This window comes from Mugil cephalus, chromosome 23, assembly GCF_022458985.1.
Source record: "Mugil cephalus isolate CIBA_MC_2020 chromosome 23, CIBA_Mcephalus_1.1, whole genome shotgun sequence".
Lineage (NCBI taxonomy): Eukaryota > Metazoa > Chordata > Actinopteri > Mugiliformes > Mugilidae > Mugil > Mugil cephalus.
Genome location: NC_061792.1, coordinates 1,364,407 through 1,389,406, shown reverse-complemented (window position 1 = coordinate 1,389,406; position 25,000 = coordinate 1,364,407). Strand labels below are relative to the sequence as shown.

The window sequence follows — 25,000 nt, the reverse complement described above, 5'->3', positions numbered from 1 at the left end:
ATATACTGATTTAGTGACGTTTGACATTGCTTACGGCCATACCTACCTGAACACGCCTGATCTCGTCTGATCTCGGAAGCTAAGCACGGTCGGGCCTGGTTAGTACTTGGATGGGAGACCGCCTGGGAATACTAGGTGCTGTAAGCCTTTCATTTTCATCAGGAGACATGGTAACGTTTACATCATCAAAATACATGCAATGATGATTTTGACCACTTATATATACTGCGTTTGTGACAGTTACCGTTGCTTACGGCCATACCAACCTGAACAATCCCGATCTCGTCTGATCTCGGAAGCTAAGCATGGTCGGGCCTGGTTAGTACTTGGATGGGAGACTGCCTGGGAATACCAGGTACTGTAAGCTTTTCATTTTAATCAGGAGACATGGTAACATTTACATCAACAAAATACATGCAATGATGATTTTGACCACTTATATATACTGCGTTTGTGACAGTTAATGTTGCTTACTGCCGTACCACCCTGAACACGCCTGATCTCGTCTGATCTCTAAAGCTAAGCAGTGTAGTGCCTGGTTAGTACTTGGATGGGAGACCGCCTGGGAATACCCGGTGCTGTAAGCTTTTCATTCTCATCAGGAGACATGGTAACATTTACATCATCAAAATACATGCAATGATAATTTTGACCACTTATATATAGTGCTTTAGTGACATTTGACATCGCTTACGGCCATACCAACCTGAACAAGCCCGATCTCGTCTGATCTCGGAAGCTAAGCACGGTCGGGCCTGGTTAGTACTTGGATGGGAGACCGCCTGGGAATACTAGGTGCTGTAAGCGTTTCATTTTCATCAGGAGACATGGTAACATTTACATCATCAAAATACATGCAATGATGATTTTGACCACTTATATATACTGCGTTTGTGACAGTTACCATTGCTTACGGCAATACCACCCTGAACACGCCTGATCTCATCTGATCTCCGAAGCTAAGCAGTGTAGGGCCTAGTTAGTACTTGGATGGGAGACCGCCTGGGAATACCAGGTGCTGTAAGCTTTTCATTCTCATCAGGAGACATGGTAACATTTACATCACCAAAATACATGCAATGATGATTTTGACCACTTATATATACTGCGTTTGTGACAGTTACCATTGCTTACGGCCATACCACCCTGAACACGCCTGATCTCGTCTGATCTCGGAAGCCACGCAGTGTAGGGCCTGGTTAGTACTTGGATGTGAGACCGCCTGGGAATACCAGGTGCTGTAAGCTTTTCATTTTCATCAGGAGACATGGTAACATTTACATCATCAAAATACATGCAATGATAATTTTGACCACTTATATATAGTGCTTTAGTGACATTTGACATCGCTTACGGCCATACCAACCTGAACAAGCCCGATCTCGTCTGATCTCGGAAGCTAAGCACGGTCGGGCCTGGTTAGTACTTGGATGGGAGACCGCCTGGGAATACTAGGTGCTGTAAGCGTTTCATTTTCATCAGGAGACATGGTAACATTTACATCATCAAAATACATGCAATGATGATTTTGACCACTTATATATACTGCGTTTGTGACAGTTACCATTGCTTACGGCCATACCACCCTGAACACGCCTGATCTCCGAAGCTAAGCAGTGTAGGGCCTAGTTAGTACTTGGATGGGAGACCGCCTGGGAATACCAGGTGCTGTAAGCTTTTCATTCTCATCAGGAGACATGGTAACATTTACATCACCAAAATACATGCAATGATGATTTTGACCACTTATATATACTGCGTTTGTGACAGTTACCATTGCTTACGGCCATACCACCCTGAACACGCCTGATCTCGTCTGATCTCGGAAGCCAAGCAGTGTAGGGCCTGGTTAGTACTTGGATGGGAGACCGCCTGGGAATACCAGGTGCTGTAAGCCTTTCATTTTCATCAGGAGACATGGTAATATTTACATAATCAAAATACATGCAATGATGATTTTGACCACTTATATATACTGCGTTAGTAACATTTGACTGTGCTTACGGCCATACCAACCTGAACTAGCCCCATCTTGTCTGATCTCCGAAGCTAAGCACGGTCGGGCCTGGTTAGTACTTGGATTGGAGACCGCCTGGGAATACCAGGTGCTGTAAGCTTTTCATTCTCATCAGGAGACATGGTAACATTTACATCATCAAAATACATGCAATGATGATTTTGACCACTTATATATCTGCGTTTGTGAAGTTACCGTCGCTTCTACGGCCATACCAACCTGAACAATCCGATAGTGGAGTGGTGATTGCGAGTGGTCGCGAATTTCGAATATGCACAGCGACTCGGCCTGACTCCTCTGTGATATTTTGTTCTTTTTGTTTGAAATCAGAAGAATAGTTGTTATTTTTTTGATCTTTTGTGCCTTATCATCCCCGTAATTTCCCCGACGGCTCTCGGCGCTGTTTTCGGGGGATTGTTTTTTTTTTCCGCCTAAACTAATTAATGATTAATCAAGGGGAGGAAGATACAATGAACCCCTCATATGCAAGGAATGGCTGTAAATACGAAAAAGTAGAGAAGAGAGCTGACGGTGAGGTGGAAGATACAAATCAATCGCGTAATGGACCTGCTGAAAGGTGTAAAAAAAAAAAAGAAGGAGTTGTGGGAAATTTTAGGGGTGTAGAATGAAGACGGACAAGAAATTCGAATCACGATGAAGGATGGTGCCGGGAAGGCAAAAGTTGATTGGATGGTAATAAAAATAAAAGGAGTGCCAGTGATCGACCGTGACATAATAAACAGCGACATGGACGTCTCTGTCCAAAACGTTAACCCGTGTAACTGAGGAAAGCAACGATCATGGAAGAGACTTAATGAAATGGGGGGTCCCGCACTGTCGCAATTAAACGCCGTGTGGGCCGGCACAGACATTGCCGACGGCACGAGATTTTAAAGGTCCGATTCAACGTGGCACGTCAGATCGCTGCCATGACTCGCACTAAAATTGAAACTATGAGGGGGCGGGAGTATTTCCGTGTGATCCCACGATAGACAAATCCAAGTGGTGCAGAAAATGCATCAAGCCGGGACACATCTCAGAGAATGCCCCGGAGTTCAAGTCGTTTTCATGTGCCGAGAGAGATGGCCACACGCACGGGAGAGCGCCGAGAGAGAAGGAACGGAGGAGGATATGGGTGAGGAAGGGAGAAGAGCAACGGACGCAACAACACGACGGCGAAGGAGTCCAAGGTCAAACAGAGTCCTAGACAAGGGTGAGAGGACAATGGGGATCGAGGAAGAGGAGGATCCGAAAAACGGTGGCAAGGATGTCCGGTGAAGCGGAGAACACCATGGAAGCGACAACAAGAACGCAAATGGAGATGGTGGAGAGAAACCGAACCCTGCTGCCAAAACAAGGAAAGGAGAATGAAGAAAAGACGACGACGATTAAATGGACATGAAAGAGAGAAGAGAACGGACAACCAACTTGACAAATATCTTTCAAAGATCTCAGCAAAGCGGAAGGCGGAGAAAGACAAAGAAAGAGAGGAGCGAAAAGGACCGAAGATCCGTATGTGATTGTATATGTTTTGGTTTAAATGTTTTCTTTTTTGGTTTCTATTTTATATAAATTCAGTTTTTGCTCTCATGGCCACAAATAACCTCTATTAATCAACCGCAAATGGGCTAAGAAATAAAGAGAAAAATAAAAGAGCTTATTATTTGCATACCGCAGCGATATTATATGTATTCAAGAAACTAATTGGGACCGAGGACACTAGTTAAAGAAATGAGTGAGGAATGGAGGGGAGCTATAATTATAATAATGGGGCTAGAAACGCAAGGGGGGTACAATAATGAGTAAAAAGGACGTTGTCAAGACATAAAAGAGGTATATAGAGATAACAGGGAGAATTTTGGTGATAGAATTAAATATAGAGAAATAGAATCAGATTAATAAATATATACGTTCCAAATTTAGAAAAAGATAATTGTTGCATTATTAGAAGAACTTAAACAAATATAATCGCAGGGAAGTGTAATTATAGTTGGGGACTTCAATATAAAATGTAGTTCGTCTAGATGTAGGTAAGGAGTTTGAATTTAGATGGGAAAGATCGAGAAACATGCTGTCCGAGCTGATGAAAGAACAGGGGCTTATAGATCATGGAGAGAAGAGAACTCAGAAAAGAGAGAATACACGGGAGGCAGATGAGAGATATGGGGTTCTAAAACAAAGTAGAATAGATTTGGTGTTGGTGCAAAGTAGCATTATAGGGTACATCGACAAAATAAAGGCACAAAGAAATAGCTCAGTGACCATGATGGGGTCCAAGTTTTCGAATTAAGGTAGAGAAAGAAGAGAAGGAGAGGGATGTGGATATTAAACGCAGGATAATTGAAGAAGAGGATACAAGATACAGATTATAGGATTTGCTAGACCGAGAGAATAGGATGAAGAGAGAGGTATAAGAAAATGACTGCTAGCACTGACGCATAGGAACGATGGGAGAAGATAAAAACTTTAATTACGCAAATAAGTATTAATATAGTAAGAAAAAAAGGGAAAATGATGAAGGAGGAAAAGGCTCAGAAACAAAAATTGAGTGCAGAGTAAAGTAGAGCAAACAATGAGGAGGGTTTATAATATAAACAATTATTTGGAAAAACCCCAAAAAGATGAAGTTAAGAGGTTTAGAGACGGAGAAATGTAGAGGAGCGATTCTGCAGAAGTAAAGCAAAATAATGCATTAGAAGGTGACAGTGCACAGGATATTTTTTTGGGTTAGAGAAAAGAAAACAAATAGAACATACATAAAGGAAATTAATGACAAAAACGGAGAGAAGATAGTAGATTATTGGAGATTCTGGAAAGGTACAAGAATTTTATGGATCTCTATAAAAAGGGGACATAGATTCAAGGAAGCATAGAAGAAGAGATGGAAAGTGTTAAAAAGAAACTGAGTGAAGAGGATAGGGAATGGTTGATAGAGACATAAATAGAAGGAGGTGATAGAGGCCATAAGAGGAATTGAAAAGTGGAAAGATCCAGGAAGTGATGGGATAGGGATCCAACAAAAAAGAAAGGTACAAAGCGTACAAAATGAGTAGCCGCAAATTCTGTAGATGTATTCAAGGGATGAAAGAACAGGGCAAAGTGCAGAATAGGATGGGGGAGGTGTAATAGCAATAATTTTCAAAAAGAAAGGAAGTAAGTTAGATTTGGAAAACTCAGCCAATTAGTTTGCTAAATACAGATTATAAGATACTAACTAAAGTCCTGGCAAATAGGATGAAGGGAGTGATAGGGAAAACATAGTACAGAAACGCAGAGTTACAGCATACCCGGAAGAGACATAGCAGACACAATAGCCACAATCAAGATTCAATAGAACACATGAAAGAGGATGGAAAAGGGGGAGTAGTGCTGGAATAGATGGAATAAGGCCTTTTTGAGAGAGTAGACCACAGATTCCTGTTTAGAGTACTGGAAAAGTGGGTCGGGAGAGGAAGGTAGGGATGGGTAAAGAGGCTGTAAGACAGTGCCAAGAGGCCGAGTGAAGGTAAACGGTGTCTTGACCAAACCTTTTCGATGTGGAGAGATCAGTGAGACAAGGGATGTCCCCTGCAGCAACTACTGTATGCAATAGTTTGTTGACCCCTGGCGAAGCTGATCAAAACTGACCAGAGGTGAAAAGGTGTTCAGTTGCCGCTATGGAGGACCCTGTGTCATCCAATCAATATGCAGACACACAACTATTACGGTCAGGGACCAACAACATGTGGAAAAGGGTGCTACAGATTAACGAAAAATATGGACGGCAGCAGGAGCCAAAATCAACAAAACAAATCAGAGATCATGTTACATTGGAGATATAGAAGAGGATTGAAAAGGGCTTAAAGTGTTATGAGAAATACATGAAGGTGTTGGAGTGTGTCTGGGGGTGGCAAGCAAAGAGCTAGAGATGAGACATGTCTGGAGTGATTAATAAGATAAAAACAGTATGTACATATGGAGGCGGGAGAAACTTAAACTGAAAGGAAAAGTGATGGTGGGATTAATTTGTTATTCTCAGTTTGTGTAAATGTGATGAGAGTGTTAGACATGCCAGAGTGGGTTATGAATGTGTTAAACAAAACTATTTGTGAACTTTATATATGGGAGGGGAAAGGGGTGAAAATTTGCACAAAAACCTTTGATAGGGAAAGAAGAGAGAGGGTGGGCTGAACTCATTGATTTGGAAATGAAAAGAAACGGCAAATAAGAGTAAGGAACGATCCAAAAATACCATGGAGCGGGATTGAACTATGGATGGAAGGAGTATTTAGGAATATGTGGATCGAAGTGGGTGGGATAGGTGACTATGGTTTGTTTAATGGTTTTCAAAAACAATCATGACAGTTAAAATCCCAGAGTTTTACAGGAGGTGTTTTTGAAGCGTGGAGAAAATTTCTACCAAAAGTAGAATATGAGTGTGATTGATTGCAAATGGTTTGTTAACCTACCTAACCCTTGTTTCTTTTTCTCAATGAGAAATTAAATATAAAATAAAAAGTCTGTATGAGCCCACAATTCATGTGGCAAATATTAAACAAGTCAAGGATATTATTTATGAGGTCATCCGGGGTTTAGAAATTGAATTGTATTTATGATTCTGTGAATGTTTTAGATGGGATGGAAAGCAAAGAAAAAGTCAGCCGAATATATGAGCGGATTAAAAGTAGTATACTCTGGAATTGGACAAGACATTATAATAAGAGACTGTGTGATTAAGCCAGACAAGCGTACACCCAAGATGTATGTGATTGAAAAGAGAAGAAATGCCTCTTGAAAATGTGAAGTTGAAAAAGTATATGAATGGTTAATCAGCTGATGTGATAAAAGAGCCAGAAGCAGAGAAAGTTTGGCTGGCGTGTTCAATGATTTGGATGTTAAAAGATATGGTTGAATGGGAACATAAAATATAACAGTATAGAGTGTGAAAATAACGAGATTTCCTTATATAAACATAACGGAATATATACGAAATGAGGTGTTTCATAAAATAAATAATGCTGTAAGTGCAATGTGTGTTGTATGTAAAAGTGGCCATGAGAGTTTTTGCACTTTTTTTTAGATTGTTTTGAGTAGTTTGATTTCTTTGATTTCCTGAAAAAACTTTTGAGGAACATTGGCGACTTGGATCAAGCTGAAGAGGGTGAGGAAGCTCTTTCTGTTTTGGTTACTTGAAAGAAAAAGACTGTGAATTTTTGGTTAATAACTACAACTTTGAGCCATGGCCAATTGCGGTTGTAATAGAAGGAATTATTCTCATTTTGAAGGGAGAAATGTACAAACTTAAAGATTTGTTTAAGACAATAATGAAAAAGAGATTTTGAACTGAACTGCAGTATGGGGAGAGGTGGTGAAGAGAATTTTCATGAGTGGGAATAAGTTTATTTGTGATGGCGAAAAGGGAGAAGTTTTATTGAATTGTGAGAGTTGGATTTGTACTTTTATTTAGTTGATTGTTTGATTTTCTTTGATACATTCATGAGAACTATGATAGGTTGTTTTCTTTCTGATCTATGTGCAAAAATTGACAGTGACGTGTAAATTTGTGATTGATAGACTAATAAAAGAGAAAAAGAACAAACCCAGATCTTGTCTGATCTCGGAAACTAAGTAGTGTAGGCCTGGTTAGTACTCTGATTGGGAGACCGCCTTGGAATATACCAGGTGCTGAAGCTTTCCATTTTCATCAGGAGAACATGAAACATTTACATCATCCAAATACATACAAGATGATTTTGACTCATATTATATATACTCTATATAGTGACGTTTGACATTGCTTACGGCCCATACCTACTCTGAACACCCTGATCTCGTCTGATCTCGGAAGCTAAGCACGGTCTGGCCTGGTGAGTACTTAGAGATGGGAGACCGCCTGGGAATACTAGGTGCTGTAAGCCTTTCATTTCATCAGGAACATGTAACGTTTACAATCATCAAATACATGCAATGATGATTTGACCACTTATATATACTGCCTTTGTGACAGTTACCGGTCGCTTACGGCATACCAACCTGAACAATCCCGATCTGTCTGATCTCGGAAGCTAAGCGGCGGACGGGCCTGGTAGTACATGATGGGAACCGCCTGGAAATACCAGGTGCCTTGTAAGCTTTTCCATTTTCATACAGAGACATGTAACATTTACATCAACAAATACATGCAATGATGATCTTTGACCACTATATATAACTTGCGTTTGTGACAGTTAACGTTACTCTACGGCCATACGCACCCTGAACACCTGATCTCGGAAGCTATGCCGCCGCGTCGGGCCCTGGTTATACTTGGATGGGAGACCGCCTGGGAATATCAGGTGCTTGTAAGCTTTCATTTTCATCAGGAGACATGGTAACGATTACATCATCAAAATACATGCAATGATCAATTTGAGCACTATATAGACTGCGTTAAAGTTAAAAAAAAAAAAAACATTTGACTTTGCTACTGCCCATACAACCTGAAACAAGCCCATCTTGTCTGATCTCGAAGCTGAGCACGGTCCTGCGCCTGTTAGTACTTGGGATTGGAGACCAACTGGGAATTACCAGGTGCTGTAAGCTTTTCATTCTCATCAGGAACAATGGTAACATTTACATCATCCAAAATACTGCATGAGATTTTGACCACTTATATATACTCGCGTTTGTGATAGTTACTGTCCGCTTATGGCCATACCAACCTGAACATCCCGGGGACTCGTCTGATTCTCGAAGCTAAGCAATGGGCGGGCCTGGTTAGTACTTGATGGGAAGACCCCCGCCATGATAATACCTGTTTTGCTGTAAGCCTTTCATTTTCATCAGAGACATTGTAACATTTACATCATCAAAATACATGGCAATGATGATTTTGACACAGCTTATATATACTGCGTTAGTGACAGTTACCAATTGCTTACGGCCATACCACACCCTGAAAACACCAAGCCTTGATCTCCGTCTGAGTCTCGGAAGCTAAGCATGGTAGGGCCTGTTTTAGTATTTGGATAGGATACCGCCTGGGAATACCAGGTGCTGTAATCTTTTCATTCTCATCAGAGACATGGTTACATTACATCATCAAAATACAGCAATGCATCATTTTGACGCACTTATATATACAGCTTTATGACATTTGACATTGCATACGGCCATACCAACCTAAACACGGCCGAGCTCGCTGAATCTCGAGCTAAGGACGGTCGGGAGCTGGGGGGTTAGTACTTTGGGAGGGAGACCGCCTGGGAATACAAGGAGCTGTAACCTATCATTTTCATCAGGAGACTGTAACATTTACATCATCAAAATACATGCAATGATGATTTTGAACCACTTATAAATACTGCGTTGTGACAGTTAACGTTGCTTACGCGCCATACCATCCCTGAACAGGCCGCCTGAGTTCATTTTTGAAAGTCAAACAGAATCTAACGGACCCACCTAGTTGTATCAAACAAACCTTTCAATAAGAATCAAACGCAGAGATTCTTTGATTCTTCATCAAAGAAACATCCCAGACGTCATATCGCCCTGTTTCATTCCATACGTTTCTTTTTGTATGGCGTGAGCAATGCACGGAACTACGTATGGATGTAACTTACTCCATGTGCGCGCATGTTATCGCACGTCGTCTAGTACGTTGGCGAAAACAATACACAAATTAGACCAACATGCTCCCATAAACTGTGTGTAAAGGTTTGCTTAAGCCTCATCCACATTGGTATAATCAATATGTTTGTGGTCACGTGTAGTTTAATCATGTGCGGCTGATTCTTTAATTGTATTTCCTTCTGAGTACCATAGTGGTCTAGCCTGGAACATATTAACACGCTACTTGTGGCTATACTACAACAATGATGTAAGTATTATGTAAATTATTTCTTTTTGCGTTTCATTCGGTCAATACAGCAAACCCCAACGTCTGATGTGGTAGCCGACGTGTGCGTCGAATTTGTCATTGAAATTGACAGTGGTTTCCTAAACATTGCTTGTATTTTTGCATCAATTTGCTTGTCCACAGTTTGAACTGACGCCGAATAAAACGAGGCTAGTGGAGATAACGTGTCGTTAGCAAACGGTGGAGTGGGGAGCATAACTACGGGGCTAAGTTAACGTGCTAACGGCCAATTTCCATGTGTCAGAATGTGTCTGTATGTATGTTAGTATTTTATTTTATTTAACCTTTTGTTTACCTAGGCAAGCAATTATAAACATTTTACCGGCTGTAGTTGTGTTGTCATTTTTATTGCTGTAAGTTTTCTGTTTGTCTTACAGGCTAACCGGGTTTACACGTTGAGATGCAGCCTACTTGAGGTACAACAGCGTTAAATAGTTGTACAACTACAACTATAGCCGAAGAGTCGAACCTCAACATATTTTAGTTTTTTAATCTCAATGCTGACTATTTATGATACATGAAAAAAAAAGTGATCTATGATAATAAAAAGTACCCCAAGTTATTGTCTTTAGATTTCAGAATCACTTGAAACTTGAATTAGAGATAAGGCAGGACTATTTTACGTTATTCCCCGTGGAAAATGAAGGTTTTTACAGACAATGCAAAATGATAAAACAAACAAAATCCAAGGAGAGAAACTATATAAAAATAAATATGTTAAAGGTAACTAAAAATAATTAACATCTACTACTATTTTTCACTAATACTGATACAATTGGTAGAAGAGTGTATGGTGATTTTGGTTTGCTCATGCCCAAAATCTGACGACACATATATAAACAATATCAATATACCATCGGACGGCAGTCTTATAGATCCCACTAATGTGAACACTCAAGATTGAAAGGTGTTAAAATGAAATCTTTGATCGAGGAACCTAAATGAAAACACAACCAGAGTGAGAGAAAAGAAAACGAATCACAGAAAACAGAAAGAAATTTGAAAATCCTTCCCACACTCTCTCTTCCTCTCGCACTCCCCCCCCCCCTCCCAAACAAAAAAATTGTTTTTTAACATTAGAAAATGTGCCATAGAATGTTTCCTTCAATGATGTCATAGAATTCCTGTCCTTTGATGATTTCAGCAAATCTTTCCTTTGGCCCGGATGCATAGAATCTGCCTTTGAATCCTACTGAAATTTGTTTTACATACAAGCCTCTGTGGATCTTTACAATCTTTAGTGCTTTCTCAGAGTTTACACAATTGACTGCAAGCAAGACAAGAACACACTTGAATAGAGCATGGTTTCATTGAATTTCGTCCAAAGTTTTACAAAACAATTTCCCGAATAACAAGCATCAATGGCAAACCAACAAAACAGCAAAAGAGCTGTATATCTCAGTAGGGAGCACGTCTGGGAAATTGCCTAAAGTGCAATCTTTCCTCAGAGAGGCGGCTTTGAATCTTTTACCAAATGCTCTGCAATAACCTACGAGAAAGTCGGCGTCAAAGTCAACAAGCCCGTCCGGCAATTTTCAGACAGCAAAAGTTGAAATTGGATATGCTGAAATTGACATCTGAAACAGCTGCGACGTCCGCATAAAGTGATGATGATTGGCTAAGTTTGCAGTGGGCCTGTTCCACGATAAGCCAATCTCAGGCCAGTGTTCAGTAAAAAACACAAATCACAACCACAAACCTGTTCGACCGGGTCGCCTTGTTTTTCTCTCTGATTCATATCTACCTGTTTCCATTCTGACTCTACTACCGCAGACTGTATCATTGTATAAGCATCAGCTCAAAAACAAAATAACATGCAATGATGATTTTGACCACTTATATATACTGCGTTCTGACAGTTAACGTAGGCTTTTTTTTTTTTTCTACGGCCATACCACCTCTAAAAACACCTGATCCTCATTTGATCTCCGAAGGTAAGAGCAGTGTCCGGATTTTGGTTAGTACTTGGATGGGAGACCGCCTGTGAATACAAGATGCTGTAAGCCTTTTTTTCCTTTTCTATTTTTTCCCTATATTTTTTTGTTTTTATTTTTTTCTAGCTTTTCTGTTTTTTTTTTTTTTTTTTTTTTTTTTCCTTTTCATCAGAGACATGGTAACATTTACATCACCAAATACATGCAATGAGTGACTTTGACCACTTATATATACTAGCGTTTGTGACAGTCACCATTGCTTACGGCCATAAACATCCTGACACAGCCTTATCTCGTCTGATCTCGGAAGCTAAGCAGTAAGGGCCTGGTTAGTACTTGGATGGGAGACCCGCCTGGAATACCAGTGCTGTACGCTTTTCATTCTCATCAGGAACAAGGTAGCATTTACATCATCAAATACATACAATGAAAATTTTGACCACTAAAAATTATAGTGCCTTTAGTGACATTTGACATGGCTTATGGCATACAACCTCAACAACTCCGTGATCTCGGAGCTAAGCAGTGAGGGCCCTGGCTATTACTTGGATGGGAGACCGCCTGGGATACCCAGGTGCTTTAGGCCTTTCATTTTCATCAGGAGACATTGGTATACAATTACATCATCAAAAACATGCAATGATGATTTTGACCACTATACATATTACTCTGCGTTTTTGTGACAGTTTTAAACGTTGCTTACGGCAATACATCCTGAACAAGGACGTCTGAGTTTTCAGTTTGAAAGTCAAACAGAATCTACGGACCCACCTAGGTTTGTAATAAAACACACTTTCAATAAGATTCAAAGGCAAAGATTCTATGCCATCATGATCAAAGGAAAAACATTTCAATGACATCATCAATCAAAGGAAAACAATTGAGGACAACAGTCAAGGAAGACACATCCCTATGAACGTCAATCGCCCTGGTTTCATCATCGTTCTTTTGTATTGTGCGAGAGCATGCACAGAACTACGTATGGATGTAACTTTACTTCCATGTGCGCCGCATGTAGTCCGCAACGTTCGTCAGTACGTGCGCGAAAAACAACACACAAAAATTATACCAACATGCTACCCATAACTGTGTGTAAAGGTTTTTGGTTAAGCCTCATCCCACATTGTATAATCAATATGTTTGTGTCACGTGTAGTTTAATCATGTGGTGGACTGATCTTTATCGTATTTCCTTCTGAGGTACATAATGGTCTATAGATAGCTTGAACCTATTAACAGCGCTACTTGTGGCTTTAACTATACACAATGAATGTAAGTATTATGTAATTATTTCTTTTTTGCGTTTCTTTCGGGCAATACAGCAAACCCCAAACGTCTGAGGTGGTAGGCCGACGTGTGCTGTCGAATTGTCATAGAAATATTGACAAGATGGTTTCCTAACATTGCTTGAATTTTGCATCAATTTGCTGTTGTCCACAATTTGAACTGACGTCCCGAAATAAAACGAGGCCAGTGGAGATAACGTGGATCGTTAGCATAACGGTGGAGTGGGGAGCTACAACGGGCTAAGTAACGTGCTAACGGCCCAATTTCAATGTGTCAGAATGTGTCTGTAGTAATTAGTATTTTATTTTAATTAATTTAACATTTGTTTTACCTAGGCAAGCAAATTATGACAGTTTTACCGTCTGTAGTTGTGTTGTCATTTTTATTGCTGTAAGATTTACTGTTTGTCTTGGAACAGGCTAACCGGTTTAGCACGTTGTGATGCTGCCCAACTGGTACAGCGTTAAATAGTTGTACAACTACAACTATAGCCGAAGAGCTCAACCTTAACATGATTTGAGTGTTCATGCTCTAATGCGGACTTTTTATAGCCATGTATAAAAGAGTGATCTATGGAAATAAATAAAAGACCCCAGTTAGTTGGCATTAGATGTACTGAATGACTTGAATCTTGAATTAAGATAAAGGCAGGACTATATTTTACGTTATTCCCCGTGGAGAAATGAAGGTTTTACAGGACAATGCAAAATGATCAAACAAACCAAAACCAAAGGATAGAAACTCATATAAAAGTAAAATATGTTAAAGGTACAAAAATAATTACATCTACAACTATTTAATTAACTAATCACTGATACAGTTGTGTAGAAGAGTGGTAGTGGTGATTTTGTTGCTCATCGCAAAATCTGACGACATATATTATCATATCAAAGTACCACGGACGGCATGTTATAGATCTCACAACTGTGACACTCAAGATTGAAAGGTGTTAATGAAAACTTTGATCGAGGAAACCTAAATGAAAACACAACCATAGTGAGAGAAAAGAAAAATGATCACAGAAAACCAGAAGAAATTTGAAAATCTTTCCCACACTCTCTCTTCCTACGCACTCCTCACAAAATTTACATAGAATGTGCCCATAGATGTTTTTCCTTCATGATGTCATAAGAATTCTGTCCTTCATCAAAGCTTATCCTTTGCCATGATGGCATAGAATCTTTGCTTTGATCTTACTGACAGTTTTTGTTTTATACAACTCTGTGGATCTGTACATTCTTTAGTTCTTGTCAGAGTTACAAATTGACTGCAAGCAAGACCAGGAACACACCTTGAATAGAGCATGGTTCATTGATTTCCCAAAGTTTTACAAAACATTTCCCGAATAACAAGCATCAATGGCAACCAACAAAACAGCAAAAGAGCTGAATATCTCAGGTAGGGAGCACTCTGGGAAATGCCTGAAAGTGCAATCATTCCTCAGAGAGGGCGGCTTTGAATTTTTTTAACCAAATGCTGCAAAAACCACGAGAAAGTCGGCGTCAAAGTCAACAAGAGCGTCCGGCAATTTTCAGACAGGCAAAAGTTGAAATTGAATATGCTGAAAATGACATTCTGAAACAGCTTGAGATTTCCGCATAGGTGATTGGTTGATTGGCTTATGTGCAGTAGGCCCATTCAACGATTTTAAGGCCCCCCCCCCAATCTCAGGCAGTGTTCAGTTTAAACACAAACCACAATCACCCCAACCCTGGTGGAACGGGTCGCCTGTTTTCTCTTGATACATATCTACCTGTTACATTTCTGACTCACTTCCTGCAGACTGTAATCATTGTAGAAGCCTTTCAGCTCAAAACAAAATACATGCAATGATGATTTTGACCACTTATATAACTGCTTTGGTACAGTTAACGATGCTTTACGGCCATACACCCTGACACACGCCTTGATCTCGATGCAAGCAGTGTAGGATTTCCTGAATGTACTTGGATGGGAGACCGCCTGGTAATACCAGTGCTGTAAGCTTTTCATTCACATCCAGAGACATGGTAACATTTACATCATCAAAAATACTTGCAATGATCATTTTTTTCCACTTTATCTATACTCGCCTTTAGTGCATTTGACATTGCTTATGGCCATACTAACCTGAACACGCCCGATCTTGTCTGATCTTGGAAGCTAACCGTCGGCCTGGTTAGTACTTGGAATGTGAGACCGCCTGGAATACCAGTGCTGGTAAGCCTTTCATTCTCATTCAGGAGACAAGGGTAACATTTACATCATCAAAATACTTGCAATGGATCAATTTGACCACTTATATATACTCTTTTATGACAGTTAACGTTGCTTACGGCCTTACCACCCCTGAACACGCATGATCTCGTCTGATCCCGGAAGTAATGCCGCGTCGGGCCTGTTTAGTACTTGAATGGGAGACCGCCTGGGAATACCAGGGGCTGTAAGCTTTTCCATTCACATCAATGAGACATGGTAACATTTACATACATCAAAATACATCCAATGAAAATTTTGACCACCTAAATAATAGTGCTTTAGTGACATTTTTGACATGCTTAATGCCAACCAACCTCAACACGCCTGATCTCGGAAGCTAAGCAGTGTAGGGCCCTGCAAGTACTTGGATGGGAGACCGTCTTGGAATACCAGGTGCTGTAGGCGCTTGTCATTTACACAGGAGACTGGTAACATTTACATCATCAAAAAACATGCCATGATGAATTTTGACCACTTATACAAACTCGCGTTTTGACAGTTGTAACAGTTGCTTTACGGCCAATACCTATCCTGACAGCGCCTGAGTTTTTCAGTGTTGAATGTCTAACAAATCTACGGACCACCTAGGTTTGTATAAAACAAACTTTCAATAATATCCAAGGCAAAGAGTTCTAGCATCATGATCAACAGAAAACGTTTTCATGACATCATCATCAAAGGAAAACAATTGAGGACATCATCAAAAGATAAGACATCCCATGACGGTCATCCCCAGTTTCATCCATCGTTTCTTTGTATGTGCGTGAGCATGCACGGAACAACGTATGGATGTAACGTATACTCCCATGTGCGCGCCTGTAGTCGCACGTGCGTCTGTAACGTGCGCGAAACAACACACAAAAATTAGACCAACATGCTCCCCATAACTGTGTGTAAAGTTTGTTTAAGCCTCGATCCACATTGTAATAATCAATATGTTTTTGTCACGTGTAGTTTAAGTCCAAAAATGTTTTTGCGGCTGATCTTTATCGAATTCCTTCTGAGGTACATAAATGGTCTAGCTGAACCTATAACACGCTAATTGTGGCTTTACTACACAATTTGATGTAAGTAATTATGTAAATTAGTTCTTTTTTTGCTTTCTTTCGGGCAATACAGCAAACCCCAACGTCGAGGTGGTAGCCGCCGACGTGTGCTGTCGAGGATTTGTCATTAGAACTATTGACAATGGTTTCCTAACATTGCTTGTATTTTGCATCAATTTGCTGTTCGTCCACAATTTGAACTGACTGCCGAAATAAAACGAGCCAGTGGAGATAACGTGGTTCGGTTAGCATACGGTGGGAGATGGGAGCTAACTACGGGGCTATGTTAACCAGAGCTAAACGCCAATTTCAATGTGTCAGAATGTGTCGTATGTAGTTAGTATTTTACTTTTTTATTTAACCGTTTTTACCTAGCAAGCATTAAGAACAAGGTTTACACCGCTGTAGTTTTAGATGTCATTTTTATTGCTGTAGAGTTTTCTGTTTGCCTTGGAATCAGGCTAACCGTCTTTTAGCACGTTGTGATGCTGCCAACTGGTACCAGCGTTAAATAGTTGTACAACTACAACTATAGCCGAAGAGTCAACCTTAACAAATTTGAGTGTTTTAATGCTCTCAGCTGGACTTTTAATGAGACAATGTATAAGAAGAGTGAACTAAGAAATAAAAAAGACCCCAGTTAGTTGTCATAGATGTACTGAATGACTTGAATCTTGGAATTAGAGATAAGGCAGGCTATTTTACCGTTAATCCCCGATGGAGAAATGAAGGTTTTACAGACAAAGCAAATGATAAAACAAACCAAACCCAAAGAGAGAAACATTTAGAAAAGTAAATATGTTAAAGGTACAAAAAAATACATCTACTACTATTTTATTACTAATACTGATACAGTTGGTAGAAGAGGTGGTAGTGGTGATTTTGTGTTGCTCCATGCCAAACTCTGACGACATATATTATCATATCATAGTACCAATCTGACGGCAGTGTTATAGATCTCACGTATGTGAACACTCAAGATTGAAAGGTGTTAATGAAAACCTTATGAGATCGAGAACCTAAATGAAAACCAACAGATGAGGAGAAAAGTAAATGATCACAGAAAACAGAAGAAATTTGAAAATCTTTCCCACACTCTCTCTTCCTAGCGCACAAATCCTCACAAAATTTACCATAGAATCTGCCATAGAATGTTTTCCTTCATGATGTCATAGAATTTCTGTCCTTTCATCAAATCTTTTCCTTTGGCCATGATGGCTATAGAATCTTTGCCTTTGATCTTACTGAAAGTTTGGTTTATATCAAGCCTCTGTGGATCTGTACATTCTTTATCGTTTAGTGGCTTCTCAAGTTTACAAATTGACTGCAAGCAAGACAAGGAAACGACACTTGAATAGAGCATGGTTCATTGATTTTGCCAACATTTTTCCAAAACATTTCCGAATAACAAGCATCAATTGCAACCAACAAAACAGCAAAGAGCTGAATATCTCAGTAGGGCACTCTGGGAAATTGCCTGAAAGTGCAATCTTTCCTCCATAGAGGGCGGCTTGAATTTTTTTATACCAAATCTGCAAAAAACCAACGTGAAAGTCGGCGTCAAAGTCAACAAGAGCGTCCGGGCCAATTTTCAGACAGGCAAAAGTTGAAATTGATATGCTAGAAATTGACATGCTGAAACAGCTGAGATTTCCGCACAGGTGATGTTGATTGGCTATGGTGCAGTAGGCCTTTCACGATAAGTCCAATCTCAGGCAGTGTTTTCAGTTTAAACACAAAGTCGAAGAATCACACCCAAACCCTGGTTGGAAACGGTCGCCTTGTTTTTCTCTCTGATTCATATCTACCTGTTACATCTGACTCTACTTCCTGGCAGACTGTATCATCTGTAGCAGCTTCCGCTCAAAAACAAAAATACTATGCAATGATGATTTTGGACCAGCTATATATACTGCGTTTTGTACAGTTACACGTTGCTTACGGGCCATACCACCCTGAACACGCCTGATCTCGAAGCTAAGGGCAGTGTAGGTCTGAGTTAAGTACTTGGATGGAACCGCCTGGGAATATCAGGTTGCTGTAAGCTTTTCATTCTCATACAGAGACATGGTAACATTTACATCATCAAATACATGCAATGATCATTTTTTTCCACTTATATATAACTGCTATTTAAGTGACATTTGACATGGCCCTTATGGCCATACTAACCTGAACAGCCCGCCCGAGTCTTGTCTGATCTTGGAAGCTAAGCACGGTCGGGCCTGTTATTAACTTGGATGGGAGAACCGCCTGGGAATACCAGGTGCTGTAGTAAGCTATTCATTCTCTATTCATGAGACACGGTAACATTTACATCATCAAAATACTTGCAATGGATCATTTGACCACGTATATATACTGCTTTAGTGACAGGTAACGTGCTTACGGCCTTACCACCCGAACAACGCTGATCTCGTCTATCTCGGAAGCTATGCACTCGGGCCTGTTTAAGTACTTGGATGGGAGACCGCTGGGAATACCAAGGTGCTGTAAGCTTTTTCATTCTCATCAGGAGACATGGTAACATTTACAATCATCAAAATACATCAATGAAAATTTTGACCACTAATATATAGTGCTTTATGACATTTGACTTGGCTTATGGACATACCAACCTCAACACGCCTGATCTCGGAAGCGAAACAGTTAGGGAGGCTGGCTAGTACTTGGATGGGAGAACCCCTGGAATACCAGGTGCTGTAGGCCTTTCATTCATCAGGAACATGGTAACAATGTACATCATCCAAAATACATGCCAACAATGATTGATTTTGACCACTTATACATACTGCGTTGTGACAGTTAAACGTTGCTTACGGCCATACCATCCTGAGCACCCTGAGTTTCAGTTTGAAAGTCTAACAGAATCTACGACCCACCTAGGTTCGTATAAACAAAACTTTCAATACAAATCAAGGCAAAGATTCTATGCCATCATGATCAAAGGAAAACATTTTCATGACATCATCATCAAAGGAAAACAATTGAGGACATCAATCAAAGGAAGACATCCATGACGGCATGCCCTGTTTTCATCCATCGTTTCTTTTGTATGTGCGTAGCATGCACGTAACTACGTATGGATGTAACGTTAGTGCTGAGCATGTGCGCCGCATGTAGTCAGCACGTGCGTCCTGTACGTGCGCGAAAACAACACATAAGCACCAAAATTAGACCAACATGCTCCCAAACTGTGTGTAAAGTTTGTTTAAGAAGCCTCATCCACTTGTATAATCAATATTTTGTGTCACGTGTAGTTTAATATGTGCGCTGATTCTTATCCGATTTCCTTCTGAGTACATAAGGTCTAGCGGAACCTATTAACAGCGCAACTTGGTGGCTTTAACTACACAATGAGTAAGTATTTATAGTAAATTATTTTCTTTTTTGCGTTTCTTCGGGCAATACAGCAAACCCCAACCGTCTGAGGTGGTAGCCGACTGTCTGTCGGAGATATTGTCATTAGAAATATTGACAAGTGGTTTCCTACCATTGCTTGTATTTTGCATCAAATTTGCTGTTGTCCACAATTTTGAACTGACGCCCGAAATAAAAACGAGGCCAGAGGAGATAACGTGGTCGTTAGCATACGGTGGATGGGGAGCTAACTACGGGCAAATTAACGTGCTAACGTCCAATTTCAATGTGTCAGAATGTGTCTTGTATGTAGTTAGTATTTTATTTTTATTAAACCTTGTTTACCTAGGCAAGCAATTAAGAACATTTTATTACCGCTGTAGTTGTGTTGTCATTTTTATTGCTGTATGTTTTTCTGTTTTCTTGGAAACAGGCTAACCGGTTTTGCACGTTGTGATGCTGCCAACTGGTACAGCGTTAAATATTGTACAACTACAACTAAAGCCGAAGAGTCAACCTTAACAATTTGAGTGTTTATGCTCTAATGCTGGACTTTTTAATGAGACATGTATCAAAAGAGTGATCTACGGAAATAAAAAAGACCCCATTAGTTTTGTCATTAGATGTACTGAATGACTTGAATCTTGAATTAGAGATAAGGCAGGACTATTTACGTTATTCCCGTGAAAATGAAGGTTGTTACAGACAATGCAAATGATAAAACAAACCAAAACCAAAGGAAGAAAACATATAAACAGTAAATATGGTTAAAGGTACAAAAATAATTACATCTACTCCTATTTATTACTAATACTTATACAGTTTTGTAGAAGAGTGAAGTGTGATTTACTGGTTGCTCATGCCAAAATCTGACGACATATATTATCATATCATAGTACCAACGGACGGACAGTGGTTAATAGATCTCACTAAGTGACACTCAAGATTGAAAGGTGTTAATTGAAAACTTGATCGATGAACCTAAATGAAAACACAATACCAGAGTGAGAGAAAAGAAATGATCACAGAAAACAGAAGAAATTTGAAAATCTTTCCCACACTCTCTCTTCCCTAGCGCACTCCTCACAAATTTACATAGAATGTGCCATAGAATGTTTTTTACCTTCATGATGTCATAGAATCTGTCCTTTCCATCAAATCTTTTCCTTTGAGCCATGATGGCATAGAATCTTTGAGCTTTGATCTTACTGAAAGTTTGTTTTATACAAGCCTCGTGGATCTGTACATCTTAGTGCTTCTCAAGTTACAAATTACTGCACAGCAAGACAAGGAACACACTTGAATAAGCATGGTTCCTTTGATTTTCGTCCAAAGTTTTACAAAACATTTCCCGAATAACAAGCATCAATGCAACCAACAAAACAGCAAAAGACTGAATATCTCAGTAGGGAAGCAACTCTGGAAATTGCCTGAAAAGTGCAATCTTTCTAAGAGAGGGGCAGGCTTTGAATTTGTTACCATTTTCACATCAAGGAGACATGGAAACAGTTAACATCATCAAAATACATGCGAATGATTCATTTTGACCACTTATATAACTTCTTTAGTGACATTTGAACATTGCTTTACGGCATACAACCTGAACACTCCCGATCTCGTCTGATCTCGAAGCCAAGCAGTGTCGGGCCTTGGTTAGTACTTGGATGGAGGACCGCCGGGGGAATTACTAGTCCCTGTAAGTCCTTTCATTTTCATCAGGAGACATGGTAACATTTACATATCAAAATACATGCAAACATGATTTGACCACTTATATATACTGCGTTTGGTGACAGTTACCATTGCTTACTAGCCATACCAACCTGAACAACGCCTGATCTCGTCTGTCTTCGGAAGCCAAGCAGTGTTAGCGCTTGGTTAGTAACTTGGATGGGAGACGCCTGGGAATACAGGTGCTGTAAGCTTTTATTCTCATCAGGAGACAAGGTAACATTTACATCATCAAAATACATGCATGATGATTTTGATCACTTATATTACTGCTTTAGTGACATTTGACATTGCTTACCGGCCATACTAACCTGAACACGCCCGACGTCTAGTCTGATTCTCCGGAAGCTAAGCAACGTCGGGCCTGTTAGTACTTGATAGGAGACCTGCCTGGAATACTAGGTGCTGTAAGCCTTTCAATTTTCAGTCAGGAGACATGGTTCACATTTACATCATCAAAATACATGCCATGATGATTTTGACCCACTTATATATACTGCGTTTGTGACAGTTACCATTGCATACCGGCCATACCACCCTGAACACGCCTGATCTCGTCTGATCTCGGAAGCTAAGCATGGTATGGACCTGGTTAGATACTTGGATGAGACCGCCTGGAATACCAGTCTGCGTAGCTTTTCATTCTCATCCAGGAGACATGGTAACATTTACATCATCAAAATACATGCAATGATCATTTTGATCACTTATATATACTGCTTTAGTGACATTTGACATTGCTTAAGGCCATACCAACCTGAACGCGCCCGATCTCGTCTGATCTCGGAAGCTAAGCATGGTCGGGCCTGGTTAGTACTTGGATGGGAGACCGCCTGGGAATACCAGGTGCTGTAAGCTTTTCATTCTCATCAGGAAACATGGTAACATTTACATCATCAATAACATGCAATGATGATTTTGAGCACTTATATATACTGATTTAGTGACATTTGACATTGCTTACGGCCATACCTACCTGAACACGTCTGATCTCGGAAGCTAAGCATGGTCGGGCCTGGTAAGTACTTGGATGGGAGACCGCCTGGGAATAATAGGTGCTGTAAGCCTTTCATTTTCATCAGTAGACATGGTAACATTTACATCACCAAAATACATGCAATGATGAATTTGACCACTTATATATACTGCGTTTGTGACAGTTAACGTTGCATACAGCCATACCACCCTGAACACGCCTGATCTCGTCTGATCTCGGAAGCCAAGCAGTGTCGGGCCTGGTTAGTACTTGGATGGGAGACCGCCTGGGAATACTAGTCGCTGTAAGCCTTTCATTTTCATCAGGAGACATGGTAACATTTACATCATCAAAATACATGCAATCATGATTTTGACCACTTATATATACTGCGTTTGTGACAGTTACCATTGCTTACTGCCATACCAACCTGAACAAGCCCGATCTCGTCTGATCTCGGAAGCTAAGCATGGTAGGGCCTGGTTAGTACTTGGATGGGAGACCGCCTGGGAATACCAGGTGCTGTAAGCTTTTCATTTTCATCAGGAGACATGGTAACATTTACATCATCAAAATACATGCAAATGATGATTTTGACACTTATATATACTGCGTTTGTGACAGTTACCATTGCTTACGGCCATACCAACCCTGAACATCCTGATCTCTGAAGCTAAGCATGGATCGGGCCTGGTTAGTACTTGGATGGGAGACGCCTGGGTATACCAGGTGCTGTATGCTTTTCATTTTCATCAGGAGACATGGTAACATTTACATCATCAAAATACATGCAATGATCATTTTGACCACTTATATATACTGCGTTTGTGACAGTTAACGTTGCTTACGGCCATACCACACTGAACACGCCCGATCTCGTCTGATCTCGGAAGCTAAGCATGGCGGGCCTGTTAGTACTTGGATGGGAGACCGCCTGGGAATACCAGTGCTGTAAGCTTTTCATTTTCATCAGGAGACATGGTAACATTTACATCATCAAATACATGCAATGATCATTTTGACCACTTATATATACTGCGTTTGTGACAGTTACCATTGCTTACGGCCATACCACCCTGAACACGCCTGATCTCGTCTGATCTCGGAAGCTAACGGCCTGGTTAGTACTTGGATGGGAGACCGCCTGGGAATACCAGGTGCTTTAAGCTTTTCATTCTCATCAGGAGACATGGTAACATTTACATCATCAAAATACATGCAATGGTCATTTTGACCACTTATATATACTGCTTTAGTGACATTTGACATTGCTTACGGCCATACCAACCTGAACAACGCCCGATCTCGTCTGATCTCGGAAGCTAGCATGTGGGGCCTGGTTAGTACTTGGATGGGAGACCGCCTGTAAATACAGATGCTGTAAGCCTTTCATTTTCATCAGGAGACATGGTAACATTTACATCATCAAAATACATGAAATGATGATTTTGACCACTTATATATACTACGTTTGTGACAGTACATTGCTTATGGCCATAACATCCTGAACACGCCTGATCTTGTCTTGATCCCCGAAGCTAAGCACGGTCGGGCTTGGTTAGTACTGGGATGGGAGACCGAATGGGAATACCAGGTGCTGTAAGCTTTTCTTTTCATCAGGAGACATGGTAACATTTACATCATCAAAATACATGCAATGATCCTTTTGACAACTTATATATACTGCGTTTGTGACAGTTACTTGTTTACGGCCATACACCCTGAACACGCCTGATCTCGTCTGAGCTAGAAGCATCCGGTCGGGCCTGGTTCGTACTTGGATGGGAGACCGCCTTGGAATACCAGGTGCTGTAAGCTTTTCATTTTCATCAGGAGACATGGTAACATTTACATCATCAAAATACATGCAATGATGATTTTGACGACTTATATATACTTCTTTAGTAACGTCTGACTTGGCTTACAGCCATACCAACCTGAACACGCCCGATCTCGTCTGATCTCGGAAGCTAAGCATGGTCGGGCCTGGTTAGTACTTGGATGGGAGACCGCCTCGAAATACTAGGTGCTGTAAGCCTTTCATTTTCATCCGGAGAAATGGTCACATTTACAATATCAAAATACATGCAATCATGATTTTGACCACTTATATATACTGCGTTTGTGACAGTTACCATTGATTACTGCCATACCACCCTGAACACGCCTGATCTCATCTGATCTCGGAAGCCAAGCAGTGTAGCCTTGGTTAGTACTTGGATGGGAGACCGCCTGGAAATACTAGGTGCTGTAAGCTTTTCATTCTCATCAGGAGACATGGTAACATTTACATCATCAAAATACATGCAATGATGATTTTGACACTTATATATACTGCTTTAGTGACAGTTACATTGCTTATGGCCATAAACCTGAACACGCCGATCTTGTCTGATCTCGGAAGCTAAGCACGGTCGGGCTTGGTTAGTACTGGATGGGAGACCGCATGGGAATACAGGTGCTGTAAGCTTTTCTTTTTCATCAGGAGACATGGTAACATTTACATCATCAAAATACATGCAATGATCATTTTTGA

At 40.4% G+C, this 25,000-nt stretch overlaps 10 non-coding genes and 11 pseudogenes across 10 annotated transcripts; all 21 read left to right on the top strand.

Annotated features, from left to right (window-relative positions):
* Positions 1-28: 28 nt before the first annotated feature.
* LOC125003069 lies at positions 29-147 on the top strand. Its single transcript, XR_007111937.1, has one exon. It is a non-coding gene; the product is annotated as a 5S ribosomal RNA (ribosomal RNA).
* A 101-nt stretch (positions 148-248) lies between these two features.
* Positions 249-367, top strand: LOC125001334. The gene has a single exon (XR_007111594.1). It is a non-coding gene; the product is annotated as a 5S ribosomal RNA (ribosomal RNA).
* A 101-nt stretch (positions 368-468) lies between these two features.
* LOC125001747 lies at positions 469-587 on the top strand (annotated as a pseudogene).
* Positions 588-688: 101 nt separating this feature from the next.
* LOC125003275 lies at positions 689-807 on the top strand. The gene has a single exon (XR_007112135.1). It is a non-coding gene; the product is annotated as a 5S ribosomal RNA (ribosomal RNA).
* Positions 808-908: 101 nt separating this feature from the next.
* Positions 909-1,027, top strand: LOC125003024. Its single transcript, XR_007111893.1, has one exon. It is a non-coding gene; the product is annotated as a 5S ribosomal RNA (ribosomal RNA).
* Positions 1,028-1,128: 101 nt separating this feature from the next.
* Positions 1,129-1,247, top strand: LOC125001416. Its single transcript, XR_007111672.1, has one exon. It is a non-coding gene; the product is annotated as a 5S ribosomal RNA (ribosomal RNA).
* A 101-nt stretch (positions 1,248-1,348) lies between these two features.
* Positions 1,349-1,467, top strand: LOC125003274. Its single transcript, XR_007112134.1, has one exon. It is a non-coding gene; the product is annotated as a 5S ribosomal RNA (ribosomal RNA).
* A 101-nt stretch (positions 1,468-1,568) lies between these two features.
* On the top strand, positions 1,569-1,677 carry LOC125002074 (annotated as a pseudogene).
* A 101-nt stretch (positions 1,678-1,778) lies between these two features.
* Positions 1,779-1,897, top strand: LOC125003205. The gene has a single exon (XR_007112069.1). It is a non-coding gene; the product is annotated as a 5S ribosomal RNA (ribosomal RNA).
* Positions 1,898-1,998: 101 nt separating this feature from the next.
* On the top strand, positions 1,999-2,117 carry LOC125002636 (annotated as a pseudogene).
* Positions 2,118-7,792: 5,675 nt separating this feature from the next.
* LOC125002964 lies at positions 7,793-7,914 on the top strand (annotated as a pseudogene).
* Positions 7,915-15,422: 7,508 nt separating this feature from the next.
* LOC125002931 lies at positions 15,423-15,542 on the top strand (annotated as a pseudogene).
* A 6,685-nt stretch (positions 15,543-22,227) lies between these two features.
* On the top strand, positions 22,228-22,346 carry LOC125003007. Its single transcript, XR_007111876.1, has one exon. It is a non-coding gene; the product is annotated as a 5S ribosomal RNA (ribosomal RNA).
* A 100-nt stretch (positions 22,347-22,446) lies between these two features.
* LOC125002677 lies at positions 22,447-22,555 on the top strand (annotated as a pseudogene).
* Positions 22,556-22,656: 101 nt separating this feature from the next.
* LOC125001573 lies at positions 22,657-22,775 on the top strand (annotated as a pseudogene).
* A 101-nt stretch (positions 22,776-22,876) lies between these two features.
* LOC125003144 lies at positions 22,877-22,995 on the top strand. The gene has a single exon (XR_007112011.1). It is a non-coding gene; the product is annotated as a 5S ribosomal RNA (ribosomal RNA).
* Positions 22,996-23,306: 311 nt separating this feature from the next.
* On the top strand, positions 23,307-23,422 carry LOC125001866 (annotated as a pseudogene).
* Positions 23,423-23,734: 312 nt separating this feature from the next.
* LOC125002847 lies at positions 23,735-23,851 on the top strand (annotated as a pseudogene).
* A 99-nt stretch (positions 23,852-23,950) lies between these two features.
* LOC125002397 lies at positions 23,951-24,070 on the top strand (annotated as a pseudogene).
* A 313-nt stretch (positions 24,071-24,383) lies between these two features.
* Positions 24,384-24,502, top strand: LOC125001312. Its single transcript, XR_007111573.1, has one exon. It is a non-coding gene; the product is annotated as a 5S ribosomal RNA (ribosomal RNA).
* A 101-nt stretch (positions 24,503-24,603) lies between these two features.
* Positions 24,604-24,721, top strand: LOC125002487 (annotated as a pseudogene).
* The last annotated feature ends 279 nt before the right edge of the window (positions 24,722-25,000 follow it).